The sequence below is a fragment of the Pan paniscus genome, chromosome 10 (genome assembly GCF_029289425.2).
Source record: "Pan paniscus chromosome 10, NHGRI_mPanPan1-v2.0_pri, whole genome shotgun sequence".
Classification (NCBI taxonomy): domain Eukaryota; kingdom Metazoa; phylum Chordata; class Mammalia; order Primates; family Hominidae; genus Pan; species Pan paniscus.
Genome location: NC_073259.2, coordinates 28317256 through 28332136, shown reverse-complemented (window position 1 = coordinate 28332136; position 14881 = coordinate 28317256). Strand labels below are relative to the sequence as shown.

General features: G+C 38.4%; 1 long non-coding RNA gene across 1 annotated transcript; it reads right to left on the bottom strand.

The window, feature by feature from the left end:
• Nucleotides 1-854: 854 nt before the first annotated feature.
• On the bottom strand, nt 855-6626 carry LOC130540702 (uncharacterized). The gene is made up of 3 exons (XR_008954696.1): nt 6521-6626; nt 4172-4283; nt 855-3467 (listed from the first exon to the last, which is right to left on the bottom strand). It is a non-coding gene; the product is annotated as an uncharacterized LOC130540702 (long non-coding RNA).
• Between the last annotated feature and the right edge of the window lie 8255 nt (nt 6627-14881).

The window sequence follows — 14881 nt, the reverse complement described above, 5'->3', positions numbered from 1 at the left end:
ACACCAGGACAAAAACACGTAGACACTCCTCCGTTAGATGTTAATTTTAAGCAGCAGAAAAAGCCAAATTCTGCGTTCAGTATGCAGAGAAATAACGAAAAGAAGTAACAGAAAGAGGTTAATGTGGGCTGAGACCACCTGAGGGCATTTGAGCACCTTTGCATTCCATGCTAATAAAGTGACAGAAGTTAGAAAGTTGGCCTATCTTTGAAGATCAACGTATATATATAGATATATGAATAGAGGAGATACATTTTATATCTGCTCCAGAACTCATTTTGGATTTTTTTCAACATCCTTCCGACAACATCCTTCCGAAAGAGATCAAAGTTGAAACTATTAGTAAATAATAAAATTAAGTCAATAGGTTATTAAATACCACATCCAAGTTATCAAAAATTGAAGTACAGAGTAAAAAAGGAAAAAGTATACTACATACAATGAGATTATATGAGTCTCCAGACCCCCATTTCTGCAAAAAGCTCATCAAATATTCATAAATCTAAGTAACTTCCCCGTAGGACATCTCCCAAACAAAGTGTAGGTGAACACAGAAAGCTGAAATACATAAAAGCAGAATTTGGGTGTCTACTTTGACTGTCTGGAATTTGTTAGGAAGCAGAAATGCCACCAAAATGGAAATTGCACACAGGGAAAAAAATCCCACTGTGCTTTTATCCAGCTAGGTTGGAAATGATGTAATAAATGCACCATAATTTATGTACATAAATGTGTGGGTAACTCGTCCAGGGAGTGGCAAGTGCAGAATTTTAGTGGAAAAAAATAGTGTACATCAAAGAAATTTGACCAGCGGCCAACAACCATTAATCTCTTCATGAACTCTTAAATATATAGATGCCAAATAAAACTTGTCATTTTATTCCATCTCTCAAAGCAATACATTCTTATTTATGAAGTTATGAGAGAACATAACATTATACCTTATTTGACATACAACACACACAGAGCATACAGCAACCTTGAGAAGATTTCCTTCATAAAAATGAGAACATTGATAAATCAACAGCCATACACCTCAAGGATAATGGTTTAAGTCTGACCATAGTCCTCAAACTTAATGTGATTGTGATCTTCATTCATCTTTCCATAGTCAGCAGCCCACATCACAGAAACCACGGTATGTGATACATCACCACCAGCCAGCTTGCTAACCAGGACAGACTTCAAATAAAGATAGCGTTGAATTCTTTCAGATGTGGAGGCATGAGAGAAAATATCAGAATTAAAGTCAAATACTTTAAGTATCACACTAAAAGAAAACATTTGTGTAGCTGTCCAGAAAACCTATGAGTCGTTGGCTGTAGTTCCCACAGAACTATGGCATTCCGTGTGTGGACATTGTTAAGTGATAAACCTTTCCATTGATGTGGCTTTGCCAGAAGCCACTTAGCATGCTTTAAATTCATAGCTTGATAGGTTTCCATGGAGAGCTTCCTTTAAAGGTATTTCCTTCTTTGGATTTCTACAGTTCTGTATCTTATACACCTCAGCAATATAACATAATGTGTTACTTATTACTATTTTTGAAATGAATAACCAATATTTCCCACCTTGAAATATACTTCAGCAAAGTCTAGATCAAAACATTTCTGTTTATCGGGACATGGATTCAAGAAGTCTTGCAGATAATAATTTAAAATATACGCAAGTAATGGTAGAGTTATATGATTGTCTTTCCCACTGCAACCTCAATAAATATTTATAATGGAGTGTGTGTGGGGTGGGGTGTAGAGGGAGAGAGGGAGAAAAAAAAAAGAGAGACAGTCAGTCAGATCAATATTTTGCTACTTGAAAACATACAAATAGCCAGTAGGCTTATGAAAAATGCTCAACATCAGTAATTATCAGGGAAATGAAAATTAAAATGACAATGAGCTCCCATCTCATCCCTGTTAGAACAGCTATTATCAAAAAGACAAAAGATAAAAAATGTTGGCAAAGATGTAGAGAAAAGGGAACGCTTCTACACTGTTGGTAGAAATGTAAGTTAGTATAGCCATTGTGGAAAATAGTGTGGAGGCACCTCAAAAAAACAAAAATAGAATTTGCATATCATCCAGCAATCTCACTTCTGGGTATATACCCAAAGGAAGTGAAATCAGCACCTCAGAGTGATACCTGTGCCCTCATGTTCATTGCAGCAATATTCATAATAGCCAAGATACGGAATCAACATAAATGTCCATCAACAGATGAATGAATTTAAAAATGTAGTGGAATACTATTCAACTTTTAAAAAGAAGAAAATTCTGTCATTTTCAATAACATGGATGAATCTGGAGAACATTGTGCTAAGTGAAATCAGCCAGGTGCAAAAAAACAAATACCACAAGATCTCACTTATATGTGGAATCTGAAAAAATCAAACTCGTGGACATAGAGGGTAGAATGGTGATTACCAGAGGCTGAGGGGCAGGGTGGGGAGAATAGAATGGGGAGATGTTGGTGAAAGGAGACAAAGTTTCAGTTATACAGGAGCGATAAGTTTCGAGATCTGTTACACAGCATGGTAACCAGTTAATAATGTATCACATGTTTCAAAATTGCTTTAAAAAGTAGATTGTAAATGTTCTCACTACATAAAAATGGTAACTATGTAAGGTGATAAAAATGTCAATTAGCTTGATATAATCATGCTACAATGTTTTCATATATCAAAACATCACATTGTACCCCATAAATATATACAATTATTATTTCTCAATTCAAAATAAAAATTTGAGTTAAGAAAAGATTTTACTCTGGCTGAACTTACAAATGTGAATGAAATAAAATAACAAAGAAAGAGTTCAAAGTACAATGAAGAGGTGCTACTGCCCAGCACCTGGAAGAAGACCTCTCACAAAGTAGAAGTTCAACAAATACTTTTTAACAAAATAGTTGTTGTTAACATAAACCATCATCTACATAATCTAGTGACACCCTGCCAGTTACCATCATCTGATTATGAAAAAGATTTTCATCATATATAGAAACTTCCCAGGTCAGCAAGGGCAGGTCTTATGTGCTGACCCAGGCCTGCTCATAGCAACCAACCCTGCTGGTCTTGAGAAATGAATTTGCTCATCTTCTCCAAAATGGTCCAAAAGTTAATACCTTGTAAGAAATGTTATGAGATAAATAATTCTTGCCTGATGTTTCCATTTGCCCAGAGTCAGAGTACATAACCTAATCCCAAGACTCCTAAAACACATGAAAATTAGACCTGTAGTGAGACCACGAGGCATCAGAATCCATGATCATCCTTCCAAGTTCAGACGATGCTGTAGCATCAACCCACACACAATGTTTGCTTTGTAGGTCTGTATTTTCCAGGAAGCAAAAGGAACAGGAAACCAACGAAATCAGCATCGTTGACCAATTATTCAGGGCTAGTCCTTGCTCTCTTTCTCTTGGTTAGTGGCTATTTCTGGCAGTTCCTAAAACTGAGGCAGCCAATGTCATCACTGTGGAAATATGGATTGTGAGTGGCACTTAGATAGCAACCAGCTGGGGGCTATATATTAACAAGTGCAAGAATGGGAGCAGAAACAGTGTACAGAGACCCAGAATGTGCCAAAAGATGGCAAATCACCCCCTGGGGTCCAAAACAGATCCAACTGAGAGACAGAGAGAATGATTGTCTTCTCCACAAAACTGCCTCTCACAGAGCACAGAACCCTTTAGATTTATGCATGTGTTTTGACAAAACTGGATGGTTTCTATCATCTAGGAACACTGGAAGGGTCCCATTGGGAGGCAAACAATTTAAATAGGTCAACTTTTAAAAAAATTTTATTATTATTATACTTTAAGTTTTAGGGTACGTGTGCACAATGTGCAGGTTTGTTACATATGTATACATGTGCCATGTTGGTGTGCTGCACCCAACTTTTAAGAAGTTTCAGCATCCCAAGGTGTCCGAAGTCACACACCAACACCAAACCTTTGTGCACCTGGATGCTACATGCCACCCAAAAAGGTCCCCTACTAATCTCTCACATTCTGTCCCAGCCTCTAATTCAGCCATCAGAGAGCCAGCTCCTCTCGCTGGCCACAATAAAGCCAATTCATGTCAGTTTATTGCTCTTCAATGGATGTTAGTTCCATTTTTAATTACATGTTTATGTATGTGAATGCTTTCCATATTCACTACCCAGAATTTACTTACTCAGCAATTTCTTAAGATTCCAAGCGTGTAGACCATTGAATTCACATGGTTTGATTACTGAGTAATTCTTAAAGTCTCTTTACTGGAGTGTGACATTTATCTAAAGTCAAATCTAGAAAGAAAAAAATATATGTGATGGTGATAAACTACTATTGAAACAGAATCCTAACATGAGATGTTAAACAATAGAGCATTGTAAATAATACCCTCCCCAAAAGGTTCTCTGTGATAGCCGCAGCTAAGGAAAACATATGATAACAATAATATGATTTCCATAACCCAACAGTCCTTTCACCACTTGTTCCATTTGGGGATGATATGCAATAGCTCTGCTCTGCATTTTTTTTTGTTAAAAAATAAATTCTTTCTCACAAATAATAAATTTATAGCCAGGGAATTTCTTTATGACTTAAGCTTTCATTTCTTTAACTTACTGCTTTTAGGGACATAAATTCTATTAGCCTCTGTGTGGAAAGTTCGTTAGGGCAACTTGAGATCAGTGGGAATTGGTAAAAGTCTTATGGTTTAAGATGAAAACATGCAATTCACTTAGAGTCTTTTCAGTGCTCTACAATATTCCTGGCCATTTCAACCCAATATGTGAATTCAAACTACTTCAGTCAACATTAAATTAGGCAATGGTCTACATTAATTCATTACATTTGAGTAAAGAAAGATGAGCTGAAAAAAAAATAACATGGCATGCAAGAATGTGTATGTCATGTCAACCAGCTGAATATGCATTTCAGAATACCATACCCTTATTTACATTTTAGAAACGGTTTCATTCTTAAAACTATTTGTGTTAAAATCAATTCATTCTTCCAGTGCTTGAATACAAATAGGGCCCATATGATAACAGAGATAATCCATGTATATAGTTTATTTTACTTAAGCAAACACTTCAGTGATTTTTTAAAAATCAACACTGTCCAGGCAATTAAATGTTTTCTTTAAAAGAAATTATTTGAAAAATACTGGAATTTATCTTGTTGTCTATACATCAATAGTAAGTTAATAACTTTGAACTTAAAAAATATAAACTGTTATCCCTTTCCTTTTGTTTAGAGACCTTTTCTTTATAGAACATCTACACTGGTACTATGCAAACGGTGTTCCCTGGACGGTGCCGGCCCTGGGTGGATTGGCACCACACTGCAATGAGTTGAGCAAAACTGTGAGTGAGCACTTAGAAACTTTTCTAGTCATCTGACATGAAATTTTTTTGTCTTTGTTTTTTTTTTTTTTTTTTTTTGAGATGCAGTCTTGCTCTGTCACCCAGGCCAGAGTACAGTGGCATGATCTCTGCCCACTGCAACCTCGGCCTCCCAGGTTCAAATGATTCTCCTGTCCCAGCCTTCTGAGTAGCTGGGACTACAGGCAGACGCCCTCACGCCTAGCTAATTTTTGTATTTTTACTGGAGATGGGGTTTCACCATATTGGTCAGGCTGGTCTTGAACTCCTGACCTCAGGTGATCCACCTGCCTCGGCCTCCCAAAGTGCTGAGATTACAGGCGTGAGCCACTGTGCCTGGCCTGTCTTTTGAATCTGATATTAAGTATGAGAGGCTTGCATTTTGTACGATTTGGGGTGTTTTTAAATTTAATTTTTCTAGAAATACATTTTTGTTACATTTGATTAAAACACCAGTTTGTGGCTGATTGGACACTTAAAAACTGGTCCTTTGCCACAGATAGTTTGAGAAGCTTGAGTCTAAACTATAAAGTGATCTGGATGATCAGGTAACTGTTTTGTGAATTAAATGTACATTACACACACACACACACCTTATCTATATAACAGAACAGCCAACTCAGCAGAAACAAAGCTCAAAGCTCTGTAAACTCATTTCCTCAGTATCTCCAGATGTGCCACAGCTGAGGGAGTGTTCAGAAATAGGAATGGTTTGATTACATGATTGAAGCAAATGGATTTGTTATGTCTTGATCCTTTTTCTTCCTTCCTTCCCCTCTCCTTTCCTTCTCCCTTCCTTCCTCTCCATCTCTTCCCTCCCTCCTCCCTTTCTTTCTTCCCTTCTTTCCTCCCTTCCTCTTTTCCTTCCTTCCCTCCCTTCTTTTCTTCTTTTTCCTTTCCTATATTATCTTATTCTCTGTCTCTAAAGAGAGAGTTAAACCAAGAGCCCACATTCACACACATCAACAAACTACATGAGTCAAATTCACTGAGGAAGAGGAAGGAGAAAAAGAGGTTAGGGATATATGGAGAAGCAAAACTATGGCTCAGAAATGCAGGTACATTAGGATCTAGAGACAAGTACCTATATCAAGCAAAAGAAATGTTGCTTTATGAATTCCCAGAGAATATATTTTTTTCTGAATTAAACTTACCTGTTATTAATATATTTTAATTCTCTAGAAAAGGAATTTTTAAATCCGAGTTTCTGAAGAACTCTTCTTGGTTGCTCCCCCATGAAAATCCAAAGGAATTTCTTCTAAAAGTCATAATGAACGTTCCTTTAGATGTTTTGGGGAAGAGAACTGGTGAAGCCATTTCCCCTCTGCTCCCCCTTCACCCTAGCTGAAGTGTTGCAGACCACAGGACTTTGCTTGGGCCCAAATCATTTCTCCCAGACTCTGAAATATGGGTGGTTAAAAACAGGATGCCAAAACAACCATATTTCCTCCCCTCATGCTGCCTTTTTACATGTACTCAAGACAATGCAGATTTATTCTGCCTCACCTGTGTCTAATGTTAGACGCATGCCTCAGAATGTCGGAAAACTTTTGTGTTTCATTTTACAATAAAAGAAATATACTACCCAAGCTCTCAAGAAAACACAAAGAAATGAATCTGTATCCCTTAAGCTTTGCAATTCGTTTTTCTTCTTTGTTGGTTCTCGAAACTGAATTCCCTGGGTTGGGGTTTTATACTACAATTTTATCTTCTACACTTTTCTTTACTTCCCCCTTCACTCTACCCCCACTATCCCCCCACTCCCTAGGGGCTTTGGCTTCAAACCAAAACAGCTTTCAAGTGGCCAGGACCAAGTTCCAAATCTTCTATGTTTCCTACAGATTTTCCTTCTTTCCCAGATTTTTCTAAGCCCCACTCTTTGTAGGAAGGCATGCACCTCCAGATAGGGTCCTGACTGTAAGCATTGTGCTTGGGCCCCCATCCCAACTGCAGAAGTTTATTTGAAGTATGTTACTCTTTGCCTGCTTCTTAACTTGAGGCCCAATAGTCTTACAATGTCATTTTTTCCCCCTACTGTAAATCAAGGGACAGCTGTCTTTGGACTAAATTCCAAATAGTTGGTCTGGAAATGAACTTCTCAGTGGGTCCCTCCTCTATTCTGGCTGACATTTCCCCATTAATTTCTTTTTCTCTTTCATCCATTCATTGGCTGATGAGTCTATAAATACACCTCATCTGCTTTTACTTTGCTTTTTAAGAATAAACTGATACCAAACACACTGTCTTAATTACATCCACAGGCAAAGCATAACGAGTTTAAATGTTGTCACAATATAGTTTAAAAACTTGACATGGTTCATTATGCCAGCTGTGATAAAACTGGGAAATGAAAACCTAAATTTGGACGTGTAAGTGAGTAATTCATTTGAAAAGGTATTTTTAACATTAATAAATGAGAATACCTAGAAACCTACTAAGCAAAGGAAGGGAGTTGAACAGGAAACCGATAAGTAGATTGGTAAAGAAGCAAGGAAACCCGGCCTCCATTCCTCTTGGGCACAACACCTCTAAAATTAGGCAAGTCAGCCCTCCCAAATTCAGACCAGACCTGGGAGAACATTGTTCCTCATTCTGTTCTTGAGCATTCACATTATGAGGTGGCTGCTGATTCATGAGGATCTGAATTCTAGGTGCACATCAGGAAGGAAGGCTCAGGAAAATTCTGATTTATGCCCAGAAGACACTAGGTTTTGGAAAACTCTACTTTTAAGATGAAAACAAGATTAAAGGGAAGGATAAGGTAACACTCATAAGTTCTTGATATAAAATTACTTCTTTTAAAACCTTTGGTTCTGATGATATGGCTGATAACTTTCCAATAGCAGTAGCCCACTGGGATAAATTAACATTCTGAATTTTGTGAAGCAACCTTTGTTTTCCTGAGGTATTTTCACACAAACACATTCTTAACTGATGGAGAGCAATGGAGAAATAAATATTCATTTTTGAATGGGAAATAAAAGTCAATGGCAAGTTTCTCAGGTAGGAAACTACTATAATCTCCCAGTTTTCACACATAAAAAGCCTCAAGAAAATAGCAGTTAATGTACGTTGAGTCATATGTGAAAACTGATAGACATATCAAAAAAGTTTTAAATGAGTCAAAAGAAGAAAAGGCTTACAGATGGCCAGATGGCTTTGACATTGATGGAGTAGTATAAGAAGAGTGATGATCAGATGTTTTACTATTTCTATGAGAATCATTCAAAATAAATATGATTAAACTGTAGAAAAATCAATTTTGGCAATGTATAAGAAGTTGCAGACTCTAGCTGGAACCCATTCATCACTAGATGAGTTTATTAAAGGATACTGTGGAAGAATCCTTTTCTGGGTTTTCTTTTTTTTTTAGACACAAAGTCTTGCTCTGTCACCTATGCTAGAGTACAATGGTGCAATCTTAGCTCACGGCAGCCTTGAACTCCAGGGCTCAAGTGATCCTCCTGCCTCAGCCTCCCAAAGCTCTGGGATTACAAGCATAAGCCACCATGCCCAGCCAAGAATCTAGTTTTTTAAAAAAAAGCTCAGGGAACAGCATGTTAATACTAACTCTGTGCTAGGCATTTTCACATAAATATCTTACTGACTCTTTGCAGCAACTCAGCAATAGGCATTAACTCTGCGCAATAAGACGTACGGATAATCTCCAATTGTCATGCATTCAACTTCCATATATCATGTGTGGACAGCTATACACTGCTTACTACATACTAAAACCACGCTTTTATACATCAGTTTTGATGAACAAACTTTTTGAGGGCCCTGGTGGCTGCTGGCTGGCTAATAATTCAGTTTGACAGCCTTGTTTCTAGACAGACAATGCTGTGGATTCACCAAACCATTTAGTTTCTCCCCTGGGCACATGGAAAAACTACATCTCCCAATCATTTTGCATCTAGATGGCATATTGTGACAATTGATGGCCAATGAAGTGTAAGCAAATGTCAAGTGTGTACTTCTAGCCCTGGCCCTTAAAAAGACCCATGAGAGGCCGGCATTGTGGCTCACACCTGTAATCCAAGCACTTTGGGAAGCTGAGGTGAGCGGATCCTTTGAGCCCAGGAGTTCAAGACCAGCCTGGGCAATGTGACAAAACCCCATCTTTACAAAAAATACAAAAATTAGCCAGGCATGGTGGCATGCACTTGCAGTCCCAGCTACTGGGGAGGCTGAGGTGGGAGGATTTCTTGAGTACAGGAGGTGGAGGCTGCAGTGAGCCCTGATTGTGCCATTGCACTCTAGCATGGGTGACAGAGCCAGACCCTGTCTCAAAAGGAAGAATAAGAAGAAGGAGGAGGAGGAGGAGACGGGGAGGAGGAGGGAGAGGGAGGAGGAGGAAGGGGATGGGGAGGGGATGTGAGAATCCCTCTCTTTGCTCATTGGCTGCTGAATAAAGCAGACCCAGCACAGGCCTCCCGGGGAGGCTCTGCTGGATAACAGAGTCTCTGAGGGAAGATGCCAGGACACCTGAGTCTGGCAACTTAAAGAAGAGCTGCCCAAGCAAGATCAGCCCCAGTGGACTCTCTCTCTCTCATTATCTATCTATCTATCTATCTATCTATCTATCTATCTATCTATCTATCTACCTATCTATCTATCTATCATCTCTCTATCTCTCTATCTATCTATCTAATCTATAGATTAGAGACAGGGTCTTCCTCTGCTGCCCAGGCTGGAGTACAGTGGCATGGTCATGGTTCACTGCAGCCTCTACCTCCTGGCCTCAAGTGATCCTCCCACCTCAGCCTCAAGTAGCAGGGACTACAGGTGTGTGCCACCATGGCTGGGAAATGTTTTAATTTTTTGTAGAGACAGCGTCTTGCTATGTTGTCCAGGCTGGCCTTGAACTCCTGGACTCAAGTGATCCTCCTGCCTCAGCCTCCCAAAGTCCACTGGACTGGACTTTTTATGAGAAAAAAAATTAAACTAAATCAGTGAGATTTGGAATTTGTTTGTAACAACAGTAATTAACAATAACTACCCTTAAGAAATAACTTCTGTGAATTCAGTGATCCAAACAAAGATTAATATTGGTGCAATTATTTGAATATTTTACTGTAATTTGTCATAATTTTTCTATTAAAAATTGTGAAAATAGAATAATAAATGTTTAAATACTAGTAACAGGAGTATCATGAACTTAATATAATACAGAAAAGAATAATAATTATTAGACATATTAAAAGTGATGTCTCTAACCTCAGCCAGGCGCTCACTTAAGCATGTTGACTACACATTCGGTTACAAAGAAAAATAAAATTAGAGAATGTGTGGGAGATGTTAGAATTCTAATCATTGAACTATTGTGTCTAAAAAGCAAGACTTATATCAAAACAGGATCCCTTGCCCCTTTTATATTAAATCCATTGTTTCACTATCTTACAATCAACTTGCAGGCATGTTTTCAGGATCAAAAGACAAAAGTGTCTTTTTTCTTATTTTTAAATATAAGAATATTAAAAATCAGAAAAGTTGAACAATTCCCCCAAAGTCTTGTTAATAAATAATAGAATTAAGATGCATTTCAAGATTGGCATCAGCCTAAAGCCTTATTCTTTTCATTATACCTCACTGCCTCTCATCTCTGTAAAAAATTAGGATGTCTGCCTGTCTTTGAAGAACAAAATATGTAAAATGAATGATCTTACAGCGCCCCCTTTGAGCACTTTGATTCTATGATAAAGACATTTCCATCATTTCCTGATGTTGTGAATGCAGGAGGCTCATGAAAAATGTCCCTTTACTACAAAGGTTGGCAAGTGCTCAAAGATATGGCTTTAGTCAGCTATGCCATGCTGTCTTTACTAAACAGCATTATTTCTAGGAAGAATTTCTATTACTTTAAAGTGGAAAATAAAGTTACAACAACATTAAAGAGTATGTTACAGTTCCACGCTCTATTCTGTTGGCAGAAAGCTTGGTCTCTGCACCAGCATTCTGCCCCAGCTGGCCATGTCTCAGGAGAAAAGAATTCCTCTCATCTCTCTACAGCAGCCTTTTCTGCTTAACTTAGACCCCCACCAAAGCCGGGTGACGAATACAAAAGGTTTCTAAAGAGAGAAATGGCAAAGAGAGAGCTTGAAGACACCCTACCTCTTGAAAAGAAGAAAAAATAAGTAAATAGTTTATTATCATCATGGGCCTTGGAATGACATCATAAGACCATCCTTTGTCACCTCTGCCATTTCAAAGCCAATGCGTATGAGCTATTTTAACTGAAAAAATTATTTTTCATTGACTATCCAACAACTTTGACTTTATACAGTATTTTGAGAACCCATTTTTATAATAACTCAGTTCCACAGACTTTTGGACTCATTCGAAAGTGCATGTAGTGGTCAGACTTTTGCTTGTGAGTGATATCAGTGTGAAAATAAGCTTTAATAAAGTTGCCAGCATCCATGGTCCTCTGTACCCATAACAACTTCCATGGCTTCAGTTCTGCCAAAGGTTTTGCTTGATGGGTATTTCCTATGAAGCTTCTCCTCCTTTCCCACCCATAGCACTGTTCTATGGCCCACACGGGGCCAGAAGCAGCCACTAGGAGAAATTATTGGTCAGGCAACCCTCCAGTGCCGCAAGCCCGGCCCTCCCTCTTCATGTCCCTGAGCTGTGTCCAAAAATAGAAAATGAGACATGATGATGGATTGAGAGTAGGAAGAAGGGAGGGATCTCGGGGTGAGTGTTTAAGTCAACACAATGGAATTCCACCAGCAAAGGCTTGCTGCATAAATCACTCTTGAGAGAAAGTTGGGCACACTGGGAAGTGTGTTGGGGCTTCCAGGCAAGTGGTGGATGGGCACTATCAGGAGGCACACCCAGAAAGAGGTGGTGCAGTGTGGAACAGGACTTCTCAAACTTGAATGTGCCCATGAATAACCTGGAGATCTTGCTAAAATGCAGGTTCTGACTCAGTTGTCTGGGGTGAGGCCTGAGATACTACCTTTCTAGTAAACTTTCAGTTGACAATACTTTGAGGAGCAAGGATGCAGAAAGTAAGAACACAAAGTCCGATTTCAGAACCTATGAGCTGTGAAACCTTGAGCTTCAGTGTTTTTATCTGTGAAATGGAGATTGTTTTAAGTACTCTTGTATCAGATTATTGTGAGCATTAAGTGACATGATGTCATTTACCTGGGACATAATAAAGAATTCAATATGTTGATCGCCATCAATATTTTATTTTTACTCATTTGAGCATTGGGGCAGCTTCCAAAACATTGATCTGTCGATTTGATTTTTTAATGGTGAGACGAGGTGCGCAGAATGAAGTGAAGTCCAGGGTGGAGGGATAGGAGTAGGTGGAGGAAGTGGGAAGAAAAGCAAGCCTGGGAAGGAATAAAAAGAAAGATCCCCCTTTCGGCCGGAACCACCATCTTCCAGTAATTCACCAAAATGACGAATACAAAGGGAAAGAAGACAGGCACCCAATATATGTTCTCTAGGCCTTTTAGAAAACATGGAGTTGTTCCTTTGGCCACGTATATGCGAATCTATAAGAAAGGTGATATTGTAGACATAAGAGAATGGGTACTGTTCAAAAAGGAATGCCCCACAAGTGTCACCATGGCAAAACTGGAAGAGTCTACAGTTACCCAGCATGCTGTTGGCATTGTTGTAAACAAACAAGTTAAGGGCAAGATTCTTGTCAAGAGAATTAACGTGCATATTGAGCACATTAAGCACTCTAAAAGCCGAGATGGCTTCCTGAAACGCGAGAAGGAAAATGATCAGAAAAAGAAAGAAGACAAAGAGAAAGGTACCTGGGTTCAACTGAAGCCCCAGTCTGCTCCACCCAGAGAAGCACACTTTGTGAGAACCAATGGGAAGGAGCCTGAGCTGCTGGAAACTATTCCCTATGAATTCATGGCATAATAGGTGTTTAAAAAAAAAAAAAAAAGACCTGTAAGGACTGTAAGAAAAAAAAAAGAAAGATCCCTACCTATACCTTCATCATTCATGTTCAGACAGAAAATTTCCCAGTGACAGATGCATCGCTGTGAAATTACCTTAAGAGAGGTACTTCCTAGGGAAGCTGCGGGACATGCTTTGTGGTTTCTTCATCTATTACAAAAATAAACGCACTGAAGTAAGGCTGTAGCTACCAAAGTACCACATTGCTTTAACACACATGTGACTCTTACAGAACTTTTTCACATTAGGGATAGCATAAACTTATCAACTGAATTAAACAAAGTAAACCAAATTATTTTTGGTGCAAATACAGAGTACTCCACCAAAATTTTGGTCAAAGTGCTTAACTCTTAAACTTTTCTCCAGTGCTCTGAGACTACGAGGGGCACAAGTGAAGAATACCTAAAATTGTAATTGCACCCTAGTGGCCCAACAGCTGACTATAGTCCATGGAGTTTTGGGTTTTGGTTGATTTAAATTAATTGCTACATTTAAATAAAAGAAGAGCTTGGCTCAATTCCCTCCCAGCAACTAGAAGCTGAAGTTGAGTAATGGATACTCCTTTTAAATGAGACATGCACTGTACAGTTTGCGACTGTTTCCACTATTCCTTATAAGTATACACAGACTTTACTCATTTACCTTATCAATCTAAGCCTGTGTAGAGAGTTGAGTTTGTCACTCCTGACCTAAGAAGAGGTGGTAAAGAAGCATGGGATTTCTTCCTAGAAGGATGAATAAATGCAAAAGAGATGAAAAATGAGGGGAAACCCCATTTTTTAAATATTTACTCACATATTTACCATTTAAGTGCTCTTTATCTCTTTCTGTAGGTCCAAATTCCCATCTAGTATCATTTTCTTTCTGCTAAAAGAACATTTAACATTTCTTAACCATCACACGCCTTTTATTGACCTGAAAAAAATTTTATTTTGCCTTTATCTTTAAAAAAAAATCTTCAGTAGGTATAGAATTCCAGGCTGGCAGATTTTTGTTTTTCTCCAGCACTTAAAAGATGACCTTCCATTGTCTTTAGGCCTGCATGGTTTATGACGAGAAGCCTGCTATAATTCTCAAGTTTATATCTCTGTACATAATGTATCTTTTTCTCCCTGGCTGTGATTTAGATTTTCTTTTTGGCATTAATTTCAGAAATTTAACTATGATGTGCCTTAGTGTGATTTTTTTTATATTACTGCTGTTCGGAGTTTGTTGAGCCTTTTGAATCCATGAGTTTACATTTTTTATAAAATTTGTATAATTTTCAGCCACTTCTTCAAATAGTGTTTCTGTTTCACCCACATCACATTTGTAAGACTCCAGTTACACATATGTTGCATGGCTTTATAAGATCCCAGAGTTCACTGGGGCTCTCTGTATGTGTGAGTTTGCTTTTAGTCTTTTTTGTTCTTTTTTTTTTTTTTTTTTTTGAGATGTAGTCTCACTTGGTCACCCAGGCTGGAGTGCAGTGGCACAATCTCGGCTCACTGCAACCTCCACCTCCCATATTTAAACAATTCTCCTCCTCAGTTTCCCAAATAGCTGAAATTACAGGCACCAACCACCATGCCTGGCTAATT